Consider the following 18,918-nt stretch of genomic DNA (forward strand, 5'->3'; position numbering starts at 1 on the left):
TTCTGGACATATGTCATAGTTTTCTGTTTGTTTGTATTTGTTTGCAGTCTTTTGGGTTTTTTGTTTTTTTTTTTTTCATCTTTTTAGGACCGCATCAGCGGCATACGGAAGTTCCAGGACTAGGGGTCGAACTGGAGCTGTAGCTGCCGGCCTACGCCACAGCCACAGCACCGCGGGATCCGAGCCATGTCTGCAATCTACACTACAGCTCACGACAACACTGGATCCTTAGCCTGCTGAGCGAGGCCAGAGATCGAACCCATGTCCTTATGGATGCTAGTCAGATCCATTACCGCTGAGCCACAATGGGAACCCCCATATGTTGTAGTTTTAAATTTCGAATTGAAAAATGACTGTGCCTGGAGTGAGGTCTGCCCAAGCCAGTGCAATGGACGTCTGCAGGGCTGTTGGCTTGCCTGCTGGGGGGGGGGGCTCCTTCTGTGAGCATGGTGGTCCCACAGGGATGTTATATAACCCTCCCAAATAATCTCCTGGGTTAGATACTGGTACCCACTTTTACACATGATGTAACGTGCTCAGAGAGGTTAAAGCCCCCCCTTAGAAGGCTTCGGAGTGAGGAGCACAGGGCCTGGGTCTGGAAGCCCAGTCCAATGACATTGGCTGTGCGGACAAGCCAGACAGAAGAGGGCAGGATCTGAGCTCGTGGACTCGCCCCAACCAAAGACACCCCACTCTACATCCATTTAAAGGCGCCCTGGTCATCTGGGATGCAAGTGTGAGAAACAGAAGCGGGGTTTTCCTTGAGAAAAGCATTTCACAGACAAAGCGTCAATGCAGGAAGTACATGCCTTAGAAATGAACACAGGGACCAGGCCCTCTCTTGCAGGGTTCACAGGAGGGACCGGGTTTATCATGGGTGATGAGCTCATTCAAAACCTCCCATAAGGATGAACATTTCAAATCAGGTCTTAATTACAACCTGTGACCTAACCCATCTGGAAAGCGTACGCTTTTGTGCAGAAAACCACCTCTGACTGCAAGCACTGCCCGGCACAAGGTCACTCAGGGACGCAGCACAGCCCGCTGGGGATGCGTGGAACGGCGCACGTTTTCCTTTAAAGATATTTCTGCACCAGCGCCACGCGCATCTCCCGTAGAAATGGAGGAGGAGGAGGAAGGATTGGAAAGGAATTAACACGAATGCCAAATGCATCTCTTCCTCCGCACTGACTTGGACCCTTAATCATACAAAGTGTCACCACTGCAAATTCTAAGGGACTACCTGAATTCTCCTGCAACACTGAGGTTTTCTTTTTCTCAACTATACTTTAAAAAGCGGGAGCCCAACCTGGGGCTCCCTGAGGTCTCAGTGCGGGGGAGGGCATGAGTGGCAGCCCCACAAGGCAAGGGTGCCCCCAGCAGCAGTTACCAGTTGCACAGGTCCTGACCCTGGATGCTCCAGCAAGCTGAGCCCAGTCTGAGCTCCTGGGGCCACATGGTACAACCCCACCCCCATCAAGCTGGTCTTCAAGGTGGCCTGGGCAGCTTCCTGCACCCTGCCCTGCTGAGGCCCAGGCTGAGTGCCATCACTGTACACGCAGCTGGCTGCCTCCGAGCTGGCCGAAGCCCAGCCCACAGAGTCCCTGAAAGGCTCACTGAAGAGACCAGAGAAGCAAGCAGGGGTAGAGGCTCTTGGACTGGTCCTGGGGGCACCATGCTGGGGCACCACCTTCACCAAAGTCTCAGCCCCCATTATAGCCACCTCGGGAGACACAGCCCATGGTCCATCTTGGGAACCAAACCACCAGATCCTCAGCCCTGCAGCCAGGATTCGAACCCAGGCCTGTCTGAATGCAAAGCACACCCTCCCCTTTCTCCCCTTGAAGGTCACAACCAAAGGGCCGGAACCCTGAGACTCAGGCAAAAGTCATCTGTCGCTGCCATCTGTCTGGAGTGTTTGCCACGCTGGGGGCCGACTTCAACCTTCAAATCGGGGACAGACACTGTCACACAGTTTCCGAGATGCAGGCTCATGCACACACACCACCTTAATTTTCAAAGGTGGTGCTCTTAGATGTTAATGCAGGGAAAAAAATTACTGAATGACATCATCTGACTGTTGAAATATGCACACAGGCTAAAGGCTTGTGGCTGAGGTCAGGTGGGCATGGTGACTAAACCCCATACTCTGCCAAACTCACAAGGGAACCGTGCAGACCCCTGATCTGCAGACAGAGCTAGAGGCAACTGACTTTCTTGTTTTAAAAAAAAAAAAAAAAAGTCGTGATTATTACAGGACGGGACTCGCACATGCCAAAGGCCTCATCTCACCCCCTTCTTCTGTCTCCTCCCCACCCCGATGGGACGTCCCCTCCAGACCAGGCAGGCACTGTGGGGCCAAGTGGTGGCCCAGGCCAGAAGGAGCATGAGGGCCACTGTGTGACAGCAGCTCAGGCCAGCACAGTCTTGCTGGCTCCCCACAGAACTAAGCTGTGCTTCACAGCAACCGAACCACTTGGTGGAAAACTTGACCCACGTGGGAAAATGCTGGTTTCAGACACAGAGCAGAGCCACACAAAAGTCTTCCTGGAAGGTCTGGGTGAAATGAACCCTGGTTTTCTCTATGTGGACAGACATCGAGTAGCTTAGGAATGCTTCTGGATCCGATTGGTACTTGGGGGTTCCAGGAAGAGGAGCGCACACAGCAGCCCCCACCCGGGCTCAGAGTGCTGACGGCCAGACGGGTTCTGAAGCTGAAGTTCAAAAAGCCCTGCTGAGGAGCTCCCATTGTGGCGCAGCAGAAATCGGATTCCTAGGAATTCGACTAGGAACTATGAGGTTGCAGCTTCCATCCCTGGCCTCACTCAGTGGGTTAAGGATCCGGCATTGCCATGAGCTGTGGTGTAGGTGGCAGATGCAGCTCAGATCCAGCCTTGCTGTGGCTGTGGTGTAGGCTGGCAACTGCAGCTGCAGCTCCGATTGGACCCCTAGCCTGGAAGCCTTCACATGCCTCGGGTGTGGCCCTAAAAAAGAGAAAAAAAGCCCTGCTGACCTGAGGATATTTATTCAAGATAAAGCTGTCCTGCAAGGGAACATTACAAATCTTTCTGCAAGGTCTGGATCCCATTTTAAATGAGAATGCTGGTTATCAGCTGATCCCATCTGTAGATGAATGAAAATGGGGTAGAAGAAGGACCAATTTCCAGCTCTCTGAACAGCCTCGAGGAAACACATCACAGGTGGCTGAGGCGGGTGTGGAGAGGAGAGGTCACTGGCCAGTCACTGAGCTCTGAGGGCTCTGTGTCCTAAAATAACCAAGATTTCTGCCTTCAAGTCTTCCAGGGCTAAGAAGGGAACGAAACTGGGTCGAGCACACATCCTGAGACCACGAGCCGTGAGTCCCAATTGCCCTGGTGGTTCTGCACCTCTGTGTCCTTGTCCAGGACGAGGGTCCCTCAGTTCCAACCTGTCGCTGTGAGCTCAGCACATGGGAGTGGACTTGAGAGTTGTCAGAAATTGATGATGTGGCACCAAAAATGTATTAAAGCTTATCTAATAAACCATGACAAGGAAGTCACAATGCAAATCTTAATACCCATTTAAATTTTCCAGCTGCTGCCTCAGAATTCTAACAGATAGGAATCCCATTAGTAACACCAATTCTAATGGTCTGGAAGATTCCGTGCATCTATAGGAAGCCAGCCTCCTAAATCCAATAGTCCTCCATCCTCCAAAAGGCCTAAGATCTTCCCACTAACTCAAACTGTAGTTTTCTGAACCAGCATCAAGGTCTTGCTATTTATTTCATCACCATAACTAGACAATCTGATTATGCGAACATTTTAAGTCACAGGTAATCTTGATGAAGTGACCACAGGATTTCACTGTCGTTCAGGTAATTACGCCACCAAGAAAAAACATGCCGACTCAAAGAATCTCAAACATGAAAACACGCTATTGAATAAAATAGCTGTAAACCCCTTTTGTTGAAAAAGATAAGGTGGCGGGGGGCGGGCCAGGAGGGAGAGAGGCAGACACCCACACAGACACTGACTCTTACAACTCAGGCACACAGGTGTAACTGGGACTGTGAGTAAGCGTGTTTCCATTATTCCGCTGAAGCTCCGTCCCTTACCTTTTGGAGACGAAGGGCTGAAAGAATGAGGGAAACTGCAAGAGAGGCCACACACACACACCCCACACACATACATACACACACTCTGCACATATATACATGCACACACACCCCACACACATATACATACACCCACACATATACATACATACACACACACCACCCCAAACACACCCCCCCACACGTGCACACACAACCACACATGCACACCACATGCACACGCACCGCACACACCCCACTCTTAAAAAAAATAGAATCTTGGAAAGCAGGCATGAAGGCCAGACCAGGCTGGTTAACAGTAGTTACAACTAATAAACTCGTGGAGTAGAATCAGGGGGGAGAAATATTATTTTACTTTTAACTTAATTCTTTTCTGTTAAAGGATCCAGTGTTGCCGCAACTATGGTGTAGGGCTCGGCTGTGGCTCAGATTCAATCCATAGCCTGGGAACTTCCAAATGCTGTGGGTGCAGCCAAAAAAGAAAAAAGAAAAAAAATAAACAAAAATTTAAAAAAATTTGAAAGGCTAATCGTTATAATAAAAATTTAACATACAAAAACTAAACTTATGATTATGCCAACTAAGCAGAAATTTTAATACCCCAGTGTTTTTGAAAGGATATTTAGCTGCTTTGGAATTGTCCAAAAATGGTCAAAGTATATTCATGCACATTTTCCCCAAATGCCAGATGCTTTCAGGATTCTGTGCCTTTACGTCTGTGATTTCTTCAGTCATACAGGGAACAGCTTGACACTCAGGTTCCCCAAACCACTGTCCAACCAAATGCAAGTCGTGGTTCAGGAGTGAACTTAAACATTCCCCTCTTCTGGAACTTTCTACAGGAATCCCTCCCTTTCTGCAGCCATCGCCCTTTTATAAACTCCCCATTTAGAAGCGAGGTTGATGGTAAGCGCCTCCAGGAAGAAGCTGGTGTCCATGTGGCTCAGCCACATGGCAGCCCCTCGACAAAATGACTCTGATCAGACGTTTAGTGTCCAATAGACTTTCACTTCCTTAGTGACAGGTGGAAGGTCAGCTGTCACTGCCCAATGCCTGGCACCGTTCAGCACCTCTGAGTCCAGAATCCTCCTCTCCCAAACGTCAACCCCAAAGACCCCGAAGCCCTTATACAACTGCCAATCTGGCCCTTGAGGATTGACACGGAGCCTTAAACACAGAAACTGTGCAACCAGGCTGCAAGCAGGCGACAGTGCTGCTTCCGAACCACAGGTCTCAACGTTATGCTCTACCTTGTTCTTGAGTATTTCAGGTAAATTAGCAATGAGCCAATAAGAGAGACTGAATAAATCAAAGAGGATTTCTGAGCTCTAAAGCTCAATATATATATATGATTTCCTCTGGCAGGAGCCCAATTAATGCCGTCCATAAAGCCATTCAAATACTGTGTCTGGGCTGAAATCCAATTAAGTCATTGCTGTCTGAATATCCCCAAAGTGCGTCCGTCCCGCTGAGCTCAAAGTGGAAATAATCATAAATGCCAGATTAGCTGTGTAAGCACTTCCAGAGCCGAGACCCGGTGAGAGCATGGAAATCCACATGCACAGCCTTTCAATGGGGCACAAAGGAAAAGCATTTCAACGACCACCAGGCAGAAAGCAAAGCCACCTCCCCATATAGCCGGGCCTCCTCAGCCAGTCCTCACGCACACACCCCAACAAGGGACAGACGTGGGCTCCACGATGCTGTGTGTGCACAGAGGAAACACAATCAAGGAGAGATTTCAAGCCCTCTGTGGATTCACCATGTCCCTGGCCAACACCTCATGGAGGACACCTTGAAATTCATAAACCCTGAAGTTCACCACAGCCTCTGTGCAGGGAACTCATTCTGTAAAAACATGTGCGAGTCAAACCTCCCCTTCGCCTTGGGGCCTGTCACGCAGACTTACAACCTGGCCACAGAGCTCTTGTAGGATCCTGCCAAGGGCTGCAACAGGAGTGATGTGACCATGGGTCCCAGCACCGGAAAGCCTGCTCACCGCACACCTCTCACTGACCCCGCCAACCTGGACCATCCAGAGCCAGTTATGACACCGGCCATGGGGAAGAATCACTGAGGCAGAGAAGGAGAAAAAGCGGAGAGGCCAGTCAAGGAGCTCTCACTTCCACAGCCTCACCTCCCAACAGCAGTCGGCCAGGCAGGGAGGCTGCAGCGCCTCTGCAGGTGACAGAGGACACAGCGTTCTGGTCCTCTGGGTGTCCAATGCACTTCACACCTGACCAGCTGTATGGTGTGGAAGGTGCCACTCAGTCCCAGACACGGGGTTTCCTCGGAGACCTCAGTCCCCTTGTTGATAAACCACAGCCACACTTCTTCAATGGCAACGTGATGAGATCTGCTCTGTGCAAACACTGCGGGGAAGACACAGCACAGATGTCGTCTTCTGTAAGGAACTCGGTCCAGTGAGGGGCCAAGGTCAAGTGGGAGATGGCACGGCAGCACTTTATTTGCTGCAGGAAAATTCACCTATATAAAATTCAGTTAAGCTTTTCTACATAACACCTGAAATAGACGTGTGCTATTTCACACAAAAAGTACAGCCTCCAACTGCCTTAGAACTAACAAAAACAATGCTAAGGAGACAAGCAAAGCGTGTGCAGAGGAATGCAGCAGTTTTACATAAAAAGCAATTTATGACGGACTAGAAAGCAGGTGTCATCTCCCTTTCCCGAGACTATAATCTTCCAACAACGAGCGGAACTAGGACGTGCCAGCTTCGCTCAGTGAGTCGGGGATCAGGCGTTGCCGTGAGCTCTGGTATAGGTCGGAGATGCAGCTCGGATCCCACGTTGCTGTGGCTGTGGTGTAGGCCGGCAGCTGCAGCTCCGATTGGACCCCTAGCCTGGGAACCTCCATGTGCTGTGGTGGTGGCCCTAAAAAGCAAAAAAAAAAAAAGGGGGGGGGCATTTTGATTTATTTTATTTAAAGTAATAGGGAAGCTGTCAAAGAATGCGCCTGTCCATGTCTATGATGCCTGTAAGGGATGGATTAACAACATACTAGGGCACAGGTACACAGACCCAAAACACCTGGGAGTGTGGCGTGGGACTCAGGCACCAGCTCGAGCACTGGGAGAGGGGAAGACATCTCAGTACACAGCCGCAGGCACTTGGTAACCACCTGGAATCTTTGTCTCTCACAACAGGAGGGACTCCAAACACATCTAAGATTTATAGGGAACAAGCAGAAGTGTAGGAAGATGTACAGAAAGAAATCCCTTATAATCTTGAAGGAAGAACTTTTTTTGAATCGGTGACTAAGAAGTCCAGGAAGCACAAAAAGACGGACAAATTCAATGCAGAAGAACTTTTCTACATGTCAAAAGATACCCCCAGGCAATTTCAACACACAATAAGTTAGAGGAAGAAAATGTTTGTGGTTCATGACACAGACCAGCGGCTACGTGTCCTGACACAGTTGGGTGCTCCTTAAAACTGATGAGAGAAGATGTCCTGTGTAAATGACTCTGACTAGCATCCGTGAGGATGCAGGTTCGATCCCTGGCCTCGCTCAGTGGGTTAAGGATCCAGTGTTGCTGTGAGCTGTGGTGTAGATCGCAGATGTGGCTTGGATTCCGCGTTGCTGTGGCTGTAGGCCAGTGCAGCTCCGATTCGACCCTTAGCCTGGGAATGTCCACATGCAGCAAGTGTGGCCCTAAAAAGACAAAAAAAAAAAAATTGATGAGAGGAAAGAAAAGGAAATTGATTAATTTGAAAGAAAAACAAATCAAGAGAACAATGGACATGGGAAAACTGGGAAAGAAAAGGAGCTGGACCTCACTCACAGTAAAATAAATGTTGATTAAAATGCCACCCAGATATCACTTCTCACCCATCAGGCTGTGAGACCAGAAAGTACGACAACAGGAGCAGAACATCCAGGCTAACGTTCTGCTTTGACCACTGTAATTTGGTTAAGAGGTGAATATTTGAGGATACTGGAGGAAGGGGATGCAAGAATTCTTTGTCCTATTTTTTTTGGCCACACTCACAGCATATGGAAGTTTCCGGGTCAGGGATCGAACCTGTGCCTCTGCAGCAATCTGAGCTGCTGAGGTTGGATCTTTAACACACTGCACCGTGGTGGGAACACCTCTATTTTTTTTTTGCAATGTTTGTTATATGCTATTTTTTGCAACCTTTTGTAGCCCAAATTTATTTCAAAAGTAAAAGTCTAAAAAATTGGGATTAAAAAAAAATGTGTGAAAAAACAGCAAGCTGGAGTGGCAGTGGGCACAGGTGGCCACATGCTGGTGAGGAGAATGCAGGATGGCACAGCTTCACGGTAAACACTGGGTTAGACGTGTCATTCAAAATAGACAAAGGGACATAGCCATAAGCAAACAGATCAATAAACACCATTCAGTACTTCATAGGCTGAAGTACTACTCGTAAAACAGGAGCAACGTCTCTAAGTTCTAAACTGGCAAAAGGGAGTTCCCATCGTGGCGCAGCAGAAACGAATCTGACTAGGAACCATGAGGCTACAGGTTTGATCCCCAGCCTCGTTCAGCGGGTTAAGGATTCGGTGTTGCCATGAGCTGTGGTGTAGGTCACAGACGTGGCTCGGATCCCGAGTTGCTGTGGCTGTGGTGTAGGCTGGTGGCTGCAGCTCTGATTGGACACCTAGTCTGGGAACCTCCATATGCCACGGGTGCGGCCCTAAAAAGCAAAAAAAAAAAAAAAAATCAGTTTCCAAACTCTAAGTTTATATTTTATTACACTGAAACATAATTCGCATGCCATAAAAATTCATCAACTGAGGTGTACAATTCAGTGGTTTTACTTGTTTTTAAAAATAAGTAATGAAGCGACCTCTTTGTATTTTAAAGAAGGAACGCAGAGAAAGCAACCTGACTTGAGTCACCTGGAACTCAGTTATTCCCAGAACATTCCAGAAGCGCACACAAGAAACTGGGGCCTTGCCTGGGGAGGCCAGGTGGGTGCCTGGGGCAGGAGGGAGGATCCCTGATGTTAGATTTCAACCACCCCTTTAAAAAAAAAAAAAAAAAAGCAAAAACCCATACGCATAAAAATTTTTTTAATTTTTCAACAATACGAGAAAACAAAACTTACACCAAGCTAACTTGAATGCCTCCATCCTTCACAAAATATTAAATCCCACAGATACTTATGCTCAAATACACATCTGCTGGAGGTAGGAGATAATTTAATTTTGGCTCTGAAATAGATGGCTCACAACCGTAAATTAATGAAAATGGAGTTAAAATGTTGTTCTTTCAGGAAGTGAACTGAGTCAGATTATCGCCACCCTGCAGTCAGACCTGACTTAGGGTGATTAAACCGCCTGGAAATCTGCAGTTACTGCCAGCGGCTTTAAAAACTTAGGAAGTTTGGGGTTAGTAGATGCAAATATTGCATTTGGAGTGGATAAGCAATGAGATCCTGCTGTATAGCACTGGGAACTATATCCAGTCATTTGTGATGGAACATGATGGAAGATTATGTGAGTAAAAGAATGTGTGTATATATGTATATGTATGTATGACTGGGTCACTTTGCTCTATGGTAGAAATTGACAGAACATTGTAAATCAACTCTAATAGAAAAAATAAAAATCTTAAAAAATGTTAAGAAATCATAAACCAAGGGGTCTACACGACATTGCTAAGAAGAGTTTATCAGTGCCGAATTTCCAAACTGGTTTTCTTTTCTAGAAGCATCCGATTTCTGTGGGAAGGCAGCAGCTGATAGGATTCCAGGGCTCAGGGCCCTTTGCTTTGTTAATTGATTATGGTTATGAGAGGCTTGGCATCTGCCCCTAAGCCTGAGCGCAGGAGACTCAGATGAATAACACCTCAGCTGGAGCCCCTGCCCACGCGATGAGGCCATGACGTCTTCCTGCGCTGTCACTGTCACGAGCCTTCCCTGCCTCAGGCTGCAGGAATCACACCAGGCAGGACCACCACCTCCGTCAATCCCACAGCCCCACAAGCTGCAGGGAACATGGTCCCCACACCTGCGCAGGTGTGTTTAAGAACTTCCCACCTGCCCCCCCCTCCCCCCCAGATGGCCACCTGCTACTAGGGTTGTCCCCTCTGGTTCCTGAGAAAGACCTGGAAGCCACTTTGCCCCCACAGAGCACAGCCCTTGCCCTAGACCCCGGGTGCAACATTCACCACTCAGAAACCCTTTTTTTTTTTTTTAGGCAAAGAAATAATCAACCCAGGCTTAGGACCTGTCAATATCGAAGGGCCTCCCCACAAGCTGGACTCAATACTGGCACAACAATGAGTCCTTGGGTTCCCAGGGAAGAGGCTTCAATGCAACGTCAACTCTTTTCTTAGAGTAGGGAGGCAGGGAACCACCGACAGAAAAGGGCTTGTGGTACAAGATGGCAGTCAAACGCCTAGAAATGATAATAACCGTTTGTCTTAGGGCCATGAAGCTGAAATCAAAAGGGATTTTGGGGAGTTCCCGTCGTGGCGCAGTGGTTAACGAATCCGACTAGGAACCATGATGTTGCGGGTTCGGTCCCTGCCCTTGCTCAGTGGGTTAACGATCCGGCGTTGCCGTGAGCTGTGGTGTAGGTTGCAGACGCGGCTCGGATCCCGCGTTGCTGTGGCTCTGGCGTAGGCCGGTGGCTACAGCTCCGATTCGACCCCTAGCCTGGGAACCTCCATATGCTGAGGGGATGGCCCAAGAAATAGCAACAATAACAACAACAACAACAACAACAAAAAAGACAAAAAAAAAAGGGATTTTGATGACCGTCTATTTCATCACACTTACACTCCCACAAACTGCATCAAACAGCCACCAGTGTCCAAGATCACAGGAAAACGATCCCATAAACCAGCTCCTGAGGACCGACAACCTGTAAGCTGTCACCTGAGTGTCTAGCTTTCCTAATGACATCACGTCCTCCCCCAGGGAACCAACGTGTACGGCGGTGGGGTCTCAGAGAAATGCAGATCAGTGTGTGTCCCGTTGGTTAGACCGACCTGGCAGAGTGGGGGCAGATCCAGGGGGAAGAGCAGTGATGCGGGGGGGGGGGGGGGGGGGGCTTCTGGAAGGACGGTTCGCCACTTGTATCATCATGCTCTTTCGCTGAGGACACCAGGGACGCTGAGATGAGACCAGCATGCCCACCACAGGGCCGGACACACCACCTCCAACACCTGCCTCTGATGCCCTGGTCACACTTCCACTACTGGCCGTGAGCCACCAGGCACCTTGACGTGAGAAAGGCACCCAGGAGTTCCCATTGTGGCTCAGCAGGTTATGAACCCGACTAGAATCCATGAAGATGCAGGTTCGATCCCTGGCTTCACTCAGTGAGTTTAAGGATCCGGTGCTGCCATGAGCTATGGTGTAGGCTGGCAGCTATAGCTCCAATTCGACCCCCAGCCTGGGAACTTCTATATGCCACAGATTTGGCCATAAAAAGAAAAAAAGAAAAAAGAAAAAAAAGGCACCCACTTCCATCTGGGTCGTGTGAAACCACAAGGAGATGGAGACACACCTCCTTAGCTGACACTGAGTATTTCACAAACACTGGAGGGAGGCAAGGAAAACACAGGACAGGGAAAGTTCACCCCCAGAGGAATGAGGAATGTCATCAATGACAAAAGAACTTCGGAGCGCAGCAAAGCTGCCCACTGCCCACTGGTCACCAACACTTGCGACTCTGAATGGTCATCTTTCATAAACAGTGCGTCAGGATCCACCTGGAAGTCACTGAGTTGCCAACACATCACAATTCCAGCTTCAGGCACTTTATCCTGCGAAGGCTCCCTGTGAGGTGCTGAGCAAGAAATCCTGTCTTCATAGACCAGGATCTGCTCCCCTCAAGATACTTGGTCGCAACAGGGTTTACATCAGAGTCAGCTGGATAGCGTTGGATTCCCTCACTCCACACAAGCTAGTAAAACACACATCACTGACGTTCTCTCATGTCTTTTCACTGCTTACGTTTTCCTAAAGTCCTGGATGTAAAAATTGAGTTTTCCTGGAAAGGAAGGGAGAAGAGGGAGGAGGAGGAGGGAAGGAGAGGAAGGGAGGAGAGAGAAGACGGTGACCCAAGGTCTTAACAGCCCCTTGGAACTGGTTTCAACCAGAGGCATGGATACTAGGGCTGGGTGATTCTTCCCTGAGCAGGACCTGAGCAGCACCCCCAGCCTCCCTGAGTTGCAAGGATCAACAATGTCCCCAGACATCGAAGGCACTGCCAAAGATCCCCTGGGGGTTGAAATCAGCAGGCTTAAGAACCACGGAGCTAGAATACATGTAAATTACACAGACCAAGTTTTAGGCTTGTTACATAGCAAAAATAAGACAGAAATATTGATGCATTTTCTAACTCTTTTGGAATATGATTAGAATACTTCAGCGGCAGTTGCTATAATTACGCCTTCCAAAATAACGGAATAAATAGGACCACTCTGTTTGACTCAATGCCACGATCAACTAAGAAACAACATGCCCCCTCATTAGAAGTCTATCTTTAGACTCTAGTTTGAGATTAGTATGTAGAGTATGCTTGTATGTATTTAAGAAGATGAGCTGTCTTTAAAAAAAATTTTTTTTTGGTTTTTAGGGCCACATCCACAGCATATGGAAGTTCCCAAGCTAGGGGTCGAATCAGAGCTGCAGTTGCCGGTCTACACCACAGCCGCAGCAATGCGGGATCTAGGCTGCGTCTTTGACCTACCCCACAGCTCATGGCAACACTGGATCCTTAACCAGCTAAGCCAAGCCAGGGATCAAACCCACAACCTCATGGTTCCTAGTTGGGTTCATTAACCACTGAGCCACAAAGGGAATTCCGCAGTCTTAAAAATAAACAAAAAATGGTGTGAAGTATGTACGTGCTTGCCTTAGAAAGTAATAAATAAAAGGGAGAAAAGAAAAATAATCCTTTTATAGCCAAGGCATGGAAACAACTTAAATGTCCATCAACAGATTAATGGATTAAGAAGATGTGGTACATATATGCAATGGAATACTACTTAGCCATAAAAAGGACAAAATGCCATTTTCAGTGACATGAATGGAACTAGAAACTCTCATACTAAATGAAGTAAGTCAGAAAGAGAAAGACAAATATCATATGTTATATGCAGAATCTTGTGGTTGTCAAGGGAGGAGGCAGAAGGAATGGGATGGGGTTAATAGGTGCAAACTATGACATTTAGAATGGATGAACAATGAGGTCCTGCTGTACAGCACAGGGAATTCCATCCAATCACTTGTGACACACATGATAGAAGATAATATGAGAAAAAGAATGTATAGGAGTTCCCATTGTAGCACAGCAGAAAGGAATCCAACTAGGAACCATGAGGTTGCAGGTTCGATTCCTGGCCTCGCTCAGTGGGTTAAGGATCTGGTGTTGCCTTGAACTGTGGTGTAGGCCGAAGATGCGGCTTGGATCTGGCGTGGCTGTGGCGTAGGCCAGCAGCTACAGCTCTGATTCAACCTCTAGCCTGGGAACGTCCATATGCCGCAGGTGCAGCCCCTAAGACGGCAAAAAGACCGAAAAAAAAAGAATGTATAGAGATGAATGACAAGGTCAGTTTGCTGATAGAACACTGTAAGTCAACTATACTTTAAAAATTTTTAAAAAGACAAAAGAAAAAAATAACCCCTTCTCTTGGGCTAGACGTAATGGAAAAATATAAGAAAAGGCTTGGAGAAGAGACTTGTGGCTGTCTGATGGGAGGGGGAGGGAGTGGGAGGGATCGGGAGCTTGGGCTTATCAGACACAACTTAGAATAGATTTACAAGGAGATCCTGCTGAGTAGCATTGAGAACTTTGTCTAGATACTCATGTTGCAACAGAAGAAAGGGTGGGGGAAAAATGTAATTGTAATGTATACATGTAAGGATAACCTGACCCCCTTGCTGTACAGTGGGAAAATAAAAAAAATTATAAAAAAAAAAATTGTTCTTGGCAAAAAAAAAAAAAAAGGAATATGTGTGTGTATATATATATGACTAGGTTGCTTTGCTGTGCAGCAGAAATTGATACAACACAATAAATCAACTATAATTTAAAAAAATCATTTTTGAAATAGTGATGGACGGGGTAAAGAGCGAAGAAAAATACACAGCAGACCTCTCAGAGGACACTTCTTTTGGCTGTGCAACCACGTTAATGGTTAACATAATTATAAACACACATTAATGTTTTTTACATCCTAAACGTCAAAGGCAGAATGGAAATAAATTAACCAAACTATCCACTGAGGTGGCGGCATATATAGAGAGAGGAATTATTTGGATAGACTTTGAAAACACAGTCCTTTGACTGTATTCTCCTAGCGGGATCCACCCTGAAAAACCATCTTTAGCCGTTTTCAGTCTTTACAGTGTTAGTGAAAATATTGGTAGAGTCATTCTAAACATTTATATGGGTTGTACATAAATAAAGTAGGATAATCAAGCAAGGAAGTAATTACATTCACGTTCCTTGGGATGAAAATGTTCAGCCTAAAAGACACAACTATAAAATCGAAGAAGTAAAACATCGTGTAATTTTGAATTAGAAACAGCAGTGTGATTTTAATGTCCACACGTGAACTGACTTGTCTGAATGCTCTTAGGATGCCATCATATACTCTGTTCATCCCAATTCCTTCCTGTTTTCACTTTCAGAAGAAAATCCAGCTGAATCAACAAGACGAAGTTTAAAAGACATCTAGGTATTTAGATTTTTACCTCAAAATGATACCTTTTAGGCTGTGATAGGAAGGAGAGGCAATCAGTTCGTTAGGGAGAAGGGGATTCTCAGTGCCATTTATTTAACAATGTTTACTTTTTCAAATGTGTATCTTCGATTATTCGTGAGAGGGTCTCAACAGGTGATCATTAGGAAATGTAAACCTCTTCCAAATCAAGAACTCGAGATATATTTCTTGCAATCCATAGAGACAGTGGGCATCAGAGATCTTTTGGGGGTGATGGAAATGTTTTAAAACTGGATTGTGGGAGTGATTTCACAACTCTGTACATTTAATAAAAATCGCTAAATCAGACACTTCAAAAAAAAAAAACAGCAGTGTGAATTTACTATAGATTTAGTCTTAAAAAAAAAAAAAAGATTGAAACAAACCGCCTTTGCTCTCAGAAGAGGCCGAGACGAAATGGCCAACCCAGGAGCACTGAACATCTGACCCTCAAACTGTGGTCCCCCAAATTCCACTTCCTACTGCAGGGACCCTGACCTGAGGTGGACACTGGCTGAAGGGGGCTGAAGCCCTAGAGCTCCCCGTCCCCAACCTCAGGCAGCCAGCCCTGGCCACAGCCCGGCGTCCCAGGAGCAGCAAGGATGCCAGCTGCAAGGGACAAGGACATTGGAGGAACACCTGAAATCGTGAGCTCCTGAGTTCTCTAAAAGCAAATGAAAACCTCATGGTGGCTTAGGAGGATGCTGGGGACCAACACTGTATATTATGAAAGTGCTAAATAAAGGACCAACGTTCCCACATAATGGGGCCTGGGACCCAGCTGAGTGCTCCCCCGCCCAGGACTGGTAACACCTGTAAGAGCAGACAGGGGTTAGCTGGCTGCATCTCACGGCCCTGGTGAGTCACAGACTGGGCTGCCAACCCCAGGCTGGCCTTCTCCTGGGTCCCCAGCGGAAGTGCTCAGGCACGCGCACACACACCCACACACACACTCACACATACACTCACATATACACACATGCGTACACACATACCCATGGAATTGTTTTGCCAGCAAGTCACACCAGAATCGGCTGGCAACCTGGCCAGCAGTGTACAGGACACACAGGGACACAGACGCATGCTCAATTAACAAACCGCAGGGGTGGGAAACCCAAATTGGGTTAAAAGACCCAGTTTCTCTGACAGATCAATCCATGATGGGAAAAAAAATGAGAGGGTGGAGAAATCAATGATTCAATCGCAGTGCCTGGACCGTACCTGGACCTTGGTTTTAACAAGCCAAGTCTAAACTGTTTGACAAAACTGGGAAAAGTGAACACTGGCTGCATATTTGGTAATATTAAGGAAACTTTGGTACTGGAATATTTAATTTTTTCAGATGAAATGGTATCCGGGGTTGGCTTTAAAAATAAGTCATTGGAAAGTGCAGCAGTTTAGATGAAACAAGATTGGCCATTAATGGATAACTCCTGAAGCTGATCCATGCTGATTCATGATTCATTCCATGATTCTACCTTTAAAAACGATGTTGAATATGATTATCCTGCTAACAAAGAAATCCCATCTTACAATTAGACACAGTCAAGAACAGCAGAAAATACACCAGCTTGAAGGGCTCTTAGAAATTTCCAGGCTCCAAATCCCCTTCTATCCAAGAAGGCCTGCGAAGCAACATCAGAGCACAGAGCCAGACAGGAACCTCCTGTCTCTCCAGGTACCAAGGCCTGAGGGGGTAGAGGAGTCTCCATAGACACACTCGTAAGGTTGCTGTTGACAATCAAATGCTAAGCCATTAAAGGCTCTTCCTTTTGCTTCGGCAGTTTGAACACCCCCTGCCCTGCCCCCCAAGATGAAATCAGCCCATTCAGAAGTCTGGAGAATTTACTCAAAGGCTGAATGTATAACAGACACTAAAACATTCAGCGTCCTGTGAAAACACAGTGACTAACAGCGGCTGTGTCATTTTCACACCCATCAGAGGCCATGGGCTCCTCTGGGCTGACAGGCTGCAGAAAGAGTGTGCGGCACCAATTTCTCTGAATGACAGAATCATGAAAACTAAAATCTGCATTGAGCCGGTCCTGACAGAGGTCACTGATCAATTCTAGTACCAAGCAAGCCAGTGAGAAACGCTCCAAGTTTTAGAGAAGTTTACCATCTAAAACAAAGGAACACATGACAACAAACCACATCTATAAACACATGACCAAAGGGCAAGGGTGGCCCAGGAACACTGAGCGGGGACACGACCGCTGGAGAGGCTGGTGGGTGAGGATAGGGAAGAAGAAAGCGTGTGTCCTACGCTGTGATTTCTTAGCACCCACACCCTGACACTCTCCAGCCCCCGCCGCCCCAAACGACAGGACAGTCATCCTGAAATCTGCACAGCTCACTTCTGGGGAGAAGAGATGAGAGCGCAGGAGGTTACAGGGACAGAGGGAAAATGATCAAACCCTTATAGGTGTGGCTGTGAGGTATACCACGTCCCCAGGGCTCCTGCAGATGAAAACGATGTCCTCTTACGAATGACTGGAACTGAGATTCTAAATGGAAGGACTCAAGCTCTGCTTTCTGCCCTGCTTTTAATGCAGGAGCAACCACGCTTGGTTTCCGGGCAGCTCCCCTTGAACGGGCACCCTTCTGGCCACAATGGTCCAGGGTATTTCCACAGCTCCTGTCAAGTTCCAAGGACAAAAGAATTGGCCTAGGGGCTTGTGACTGGGTGTTCACGTAAAAAGGAGGACAGGTGGGTTCTGGCTCTTTCCTCCTGACCCCTTGAGGGCAAGAGGTCTCTCGAAGGCCACAGGGTGCTGGCCAGACCCCTCCTCGGACACAACTCAGAGGCCAAAGCTAAAGGGCCAAATGCTCCACCCACATCTTGCTTGTTTTTCCTTTTGCTTTTGAGGGCCACACCTGCAGCATATGGAGGTTCCCAGACGAGGGGTCAAATCAGAGCTACAGCTGCCAGGCTACACCACAGCCACAGCCACATGGGATCTGAGCCACGTCTTCGGCCTACGCTGCTGCTTGTGGCAATGCCAGATCCTTAACCCAGTGCGTGAGGCCAGGGATCAAACCCACATCCTCAAGGAGACGGTATCAGGTTTCTTAACCCACTACACCGCAACAGGAATTCCTCCACCCACATAGCCACTGTGCACACCAGCAGGTGACAGGAGGGCCACTTGGTCAGTAGCCCTAAAGAAAGAGGCCGAGCTCACTGTGACAAGCTCCACCTGGCCCCACTTCGTCCCCAGCTGTGCCTGAGCCTGAGGGAGGGCAGGCTGGGGGGTGGGGGGACAACAATGAGCTACCTACCCCATCAGCAGGGAGACACTCCATGCAGCCTCACCTGGCACACCTGCACAGGAGCCCAGAAATGAGGGCTCTAGCCAGGCTCCTCAGGGGGCGGGGTAGCAAGAAGTGGCTGGTGAAGGAGGCAGGGCTCCAGGCGCCCTGCCCAGGAATGCACCTTGCCAGTAGGCCACCTCACAGCACCCAGGCACAGAGCTTCTCCTGCCTTAAGAGCCGGGCCACCGGCTAGCCTAGAGGACAGAGGCAGGGTGCCCAGCATCGGTTACCGCTTTGAGTCAGCAGTGCAAGAACCACTAAAAATAGGAGGTGAGTACCAAGCTGCAGGAAGTGAGACAAGCGAGTCTGTAACTGTCATCAGACCAACAAATTCCAACAACACAAGCACCGCTTCTTCATTACTTAGGTATAAGCCTGCGGGCCCACCTAAAGGCACTGATGAAGGAGAAACAGGGTCCCCTCTTCTTAGCTTAGGAATCAACCCTCAACTCTCCCCATCACACAAACAGGAGAAACGTTTCCCCCGGCAAAAGCAATACACACTGCGACGTTTGACAATGGGCCGGTTTTGTTTCCGTGCATTGGAGATTATCCTCAGCGGTGGTTCTAGGACATCAGACTCCGATGCACACACTCCTCGTTCAAACGGGGGTGGGGGCGAAGGCGAAGCCAAAGTCAGCTAACGAGTTACCCGTGCCCAGCCTGTGCTCGGCTGCCCGGTGGCTCCCCTGTGCCCTGCCCACCCAGCAGCACCTGGGAGCTTCTTAGAAATGCAAATTATGGGGGCCCAGACCAGACTCCAGAGGCAGAAAGTGGGGGGCGGGGAGGGTAGCAG

At 48.1% G+C, this 18,918-nt stretch overlaps 1 protein-coding gene across 3 annotated transcripts in view; it reads right to left on the reverse strand.

Moving 5' to 3' along the window:
* Positions 1–18,711, reverse strand: part of NCK2 (NCK adaptor protein 2) — a 91,830-nt gene extending 73,119 nt beyond the window's left edge. For 2 of the 3 annotated variants that reach the window (XM_047781312.1, XM_047781313.1), the window contains exon 1: positions 18,627–18,711. The gene's annotated coding sequence lies outside the window, so the exon portion shown is untranslated. The remainder of the gene's footprint in view (positions 1–18,626) is intronic. The other variant, XM_047781311.1, reaches the window with a different exon arrangement.
* Positions 18,712–18,918: the final 207 nt, after the last annotated feature.

Source organism: Phacochoerus africanus, chromosome 5 (genome assembly GCF_016906955.1).
Source record: "Phacochoerus africanus isolate WHEZ1 chromosome 5, ROS_Pafr_v1, whole genome shotgun sequence".
NCBI classification, from domain to species: domain Eukaryota; kingdom Metazoa; phylum Chordata; class Mammalia; order Artiodactyla; family Suidae; genus Phacochoerus; species Phacochoerus africanus.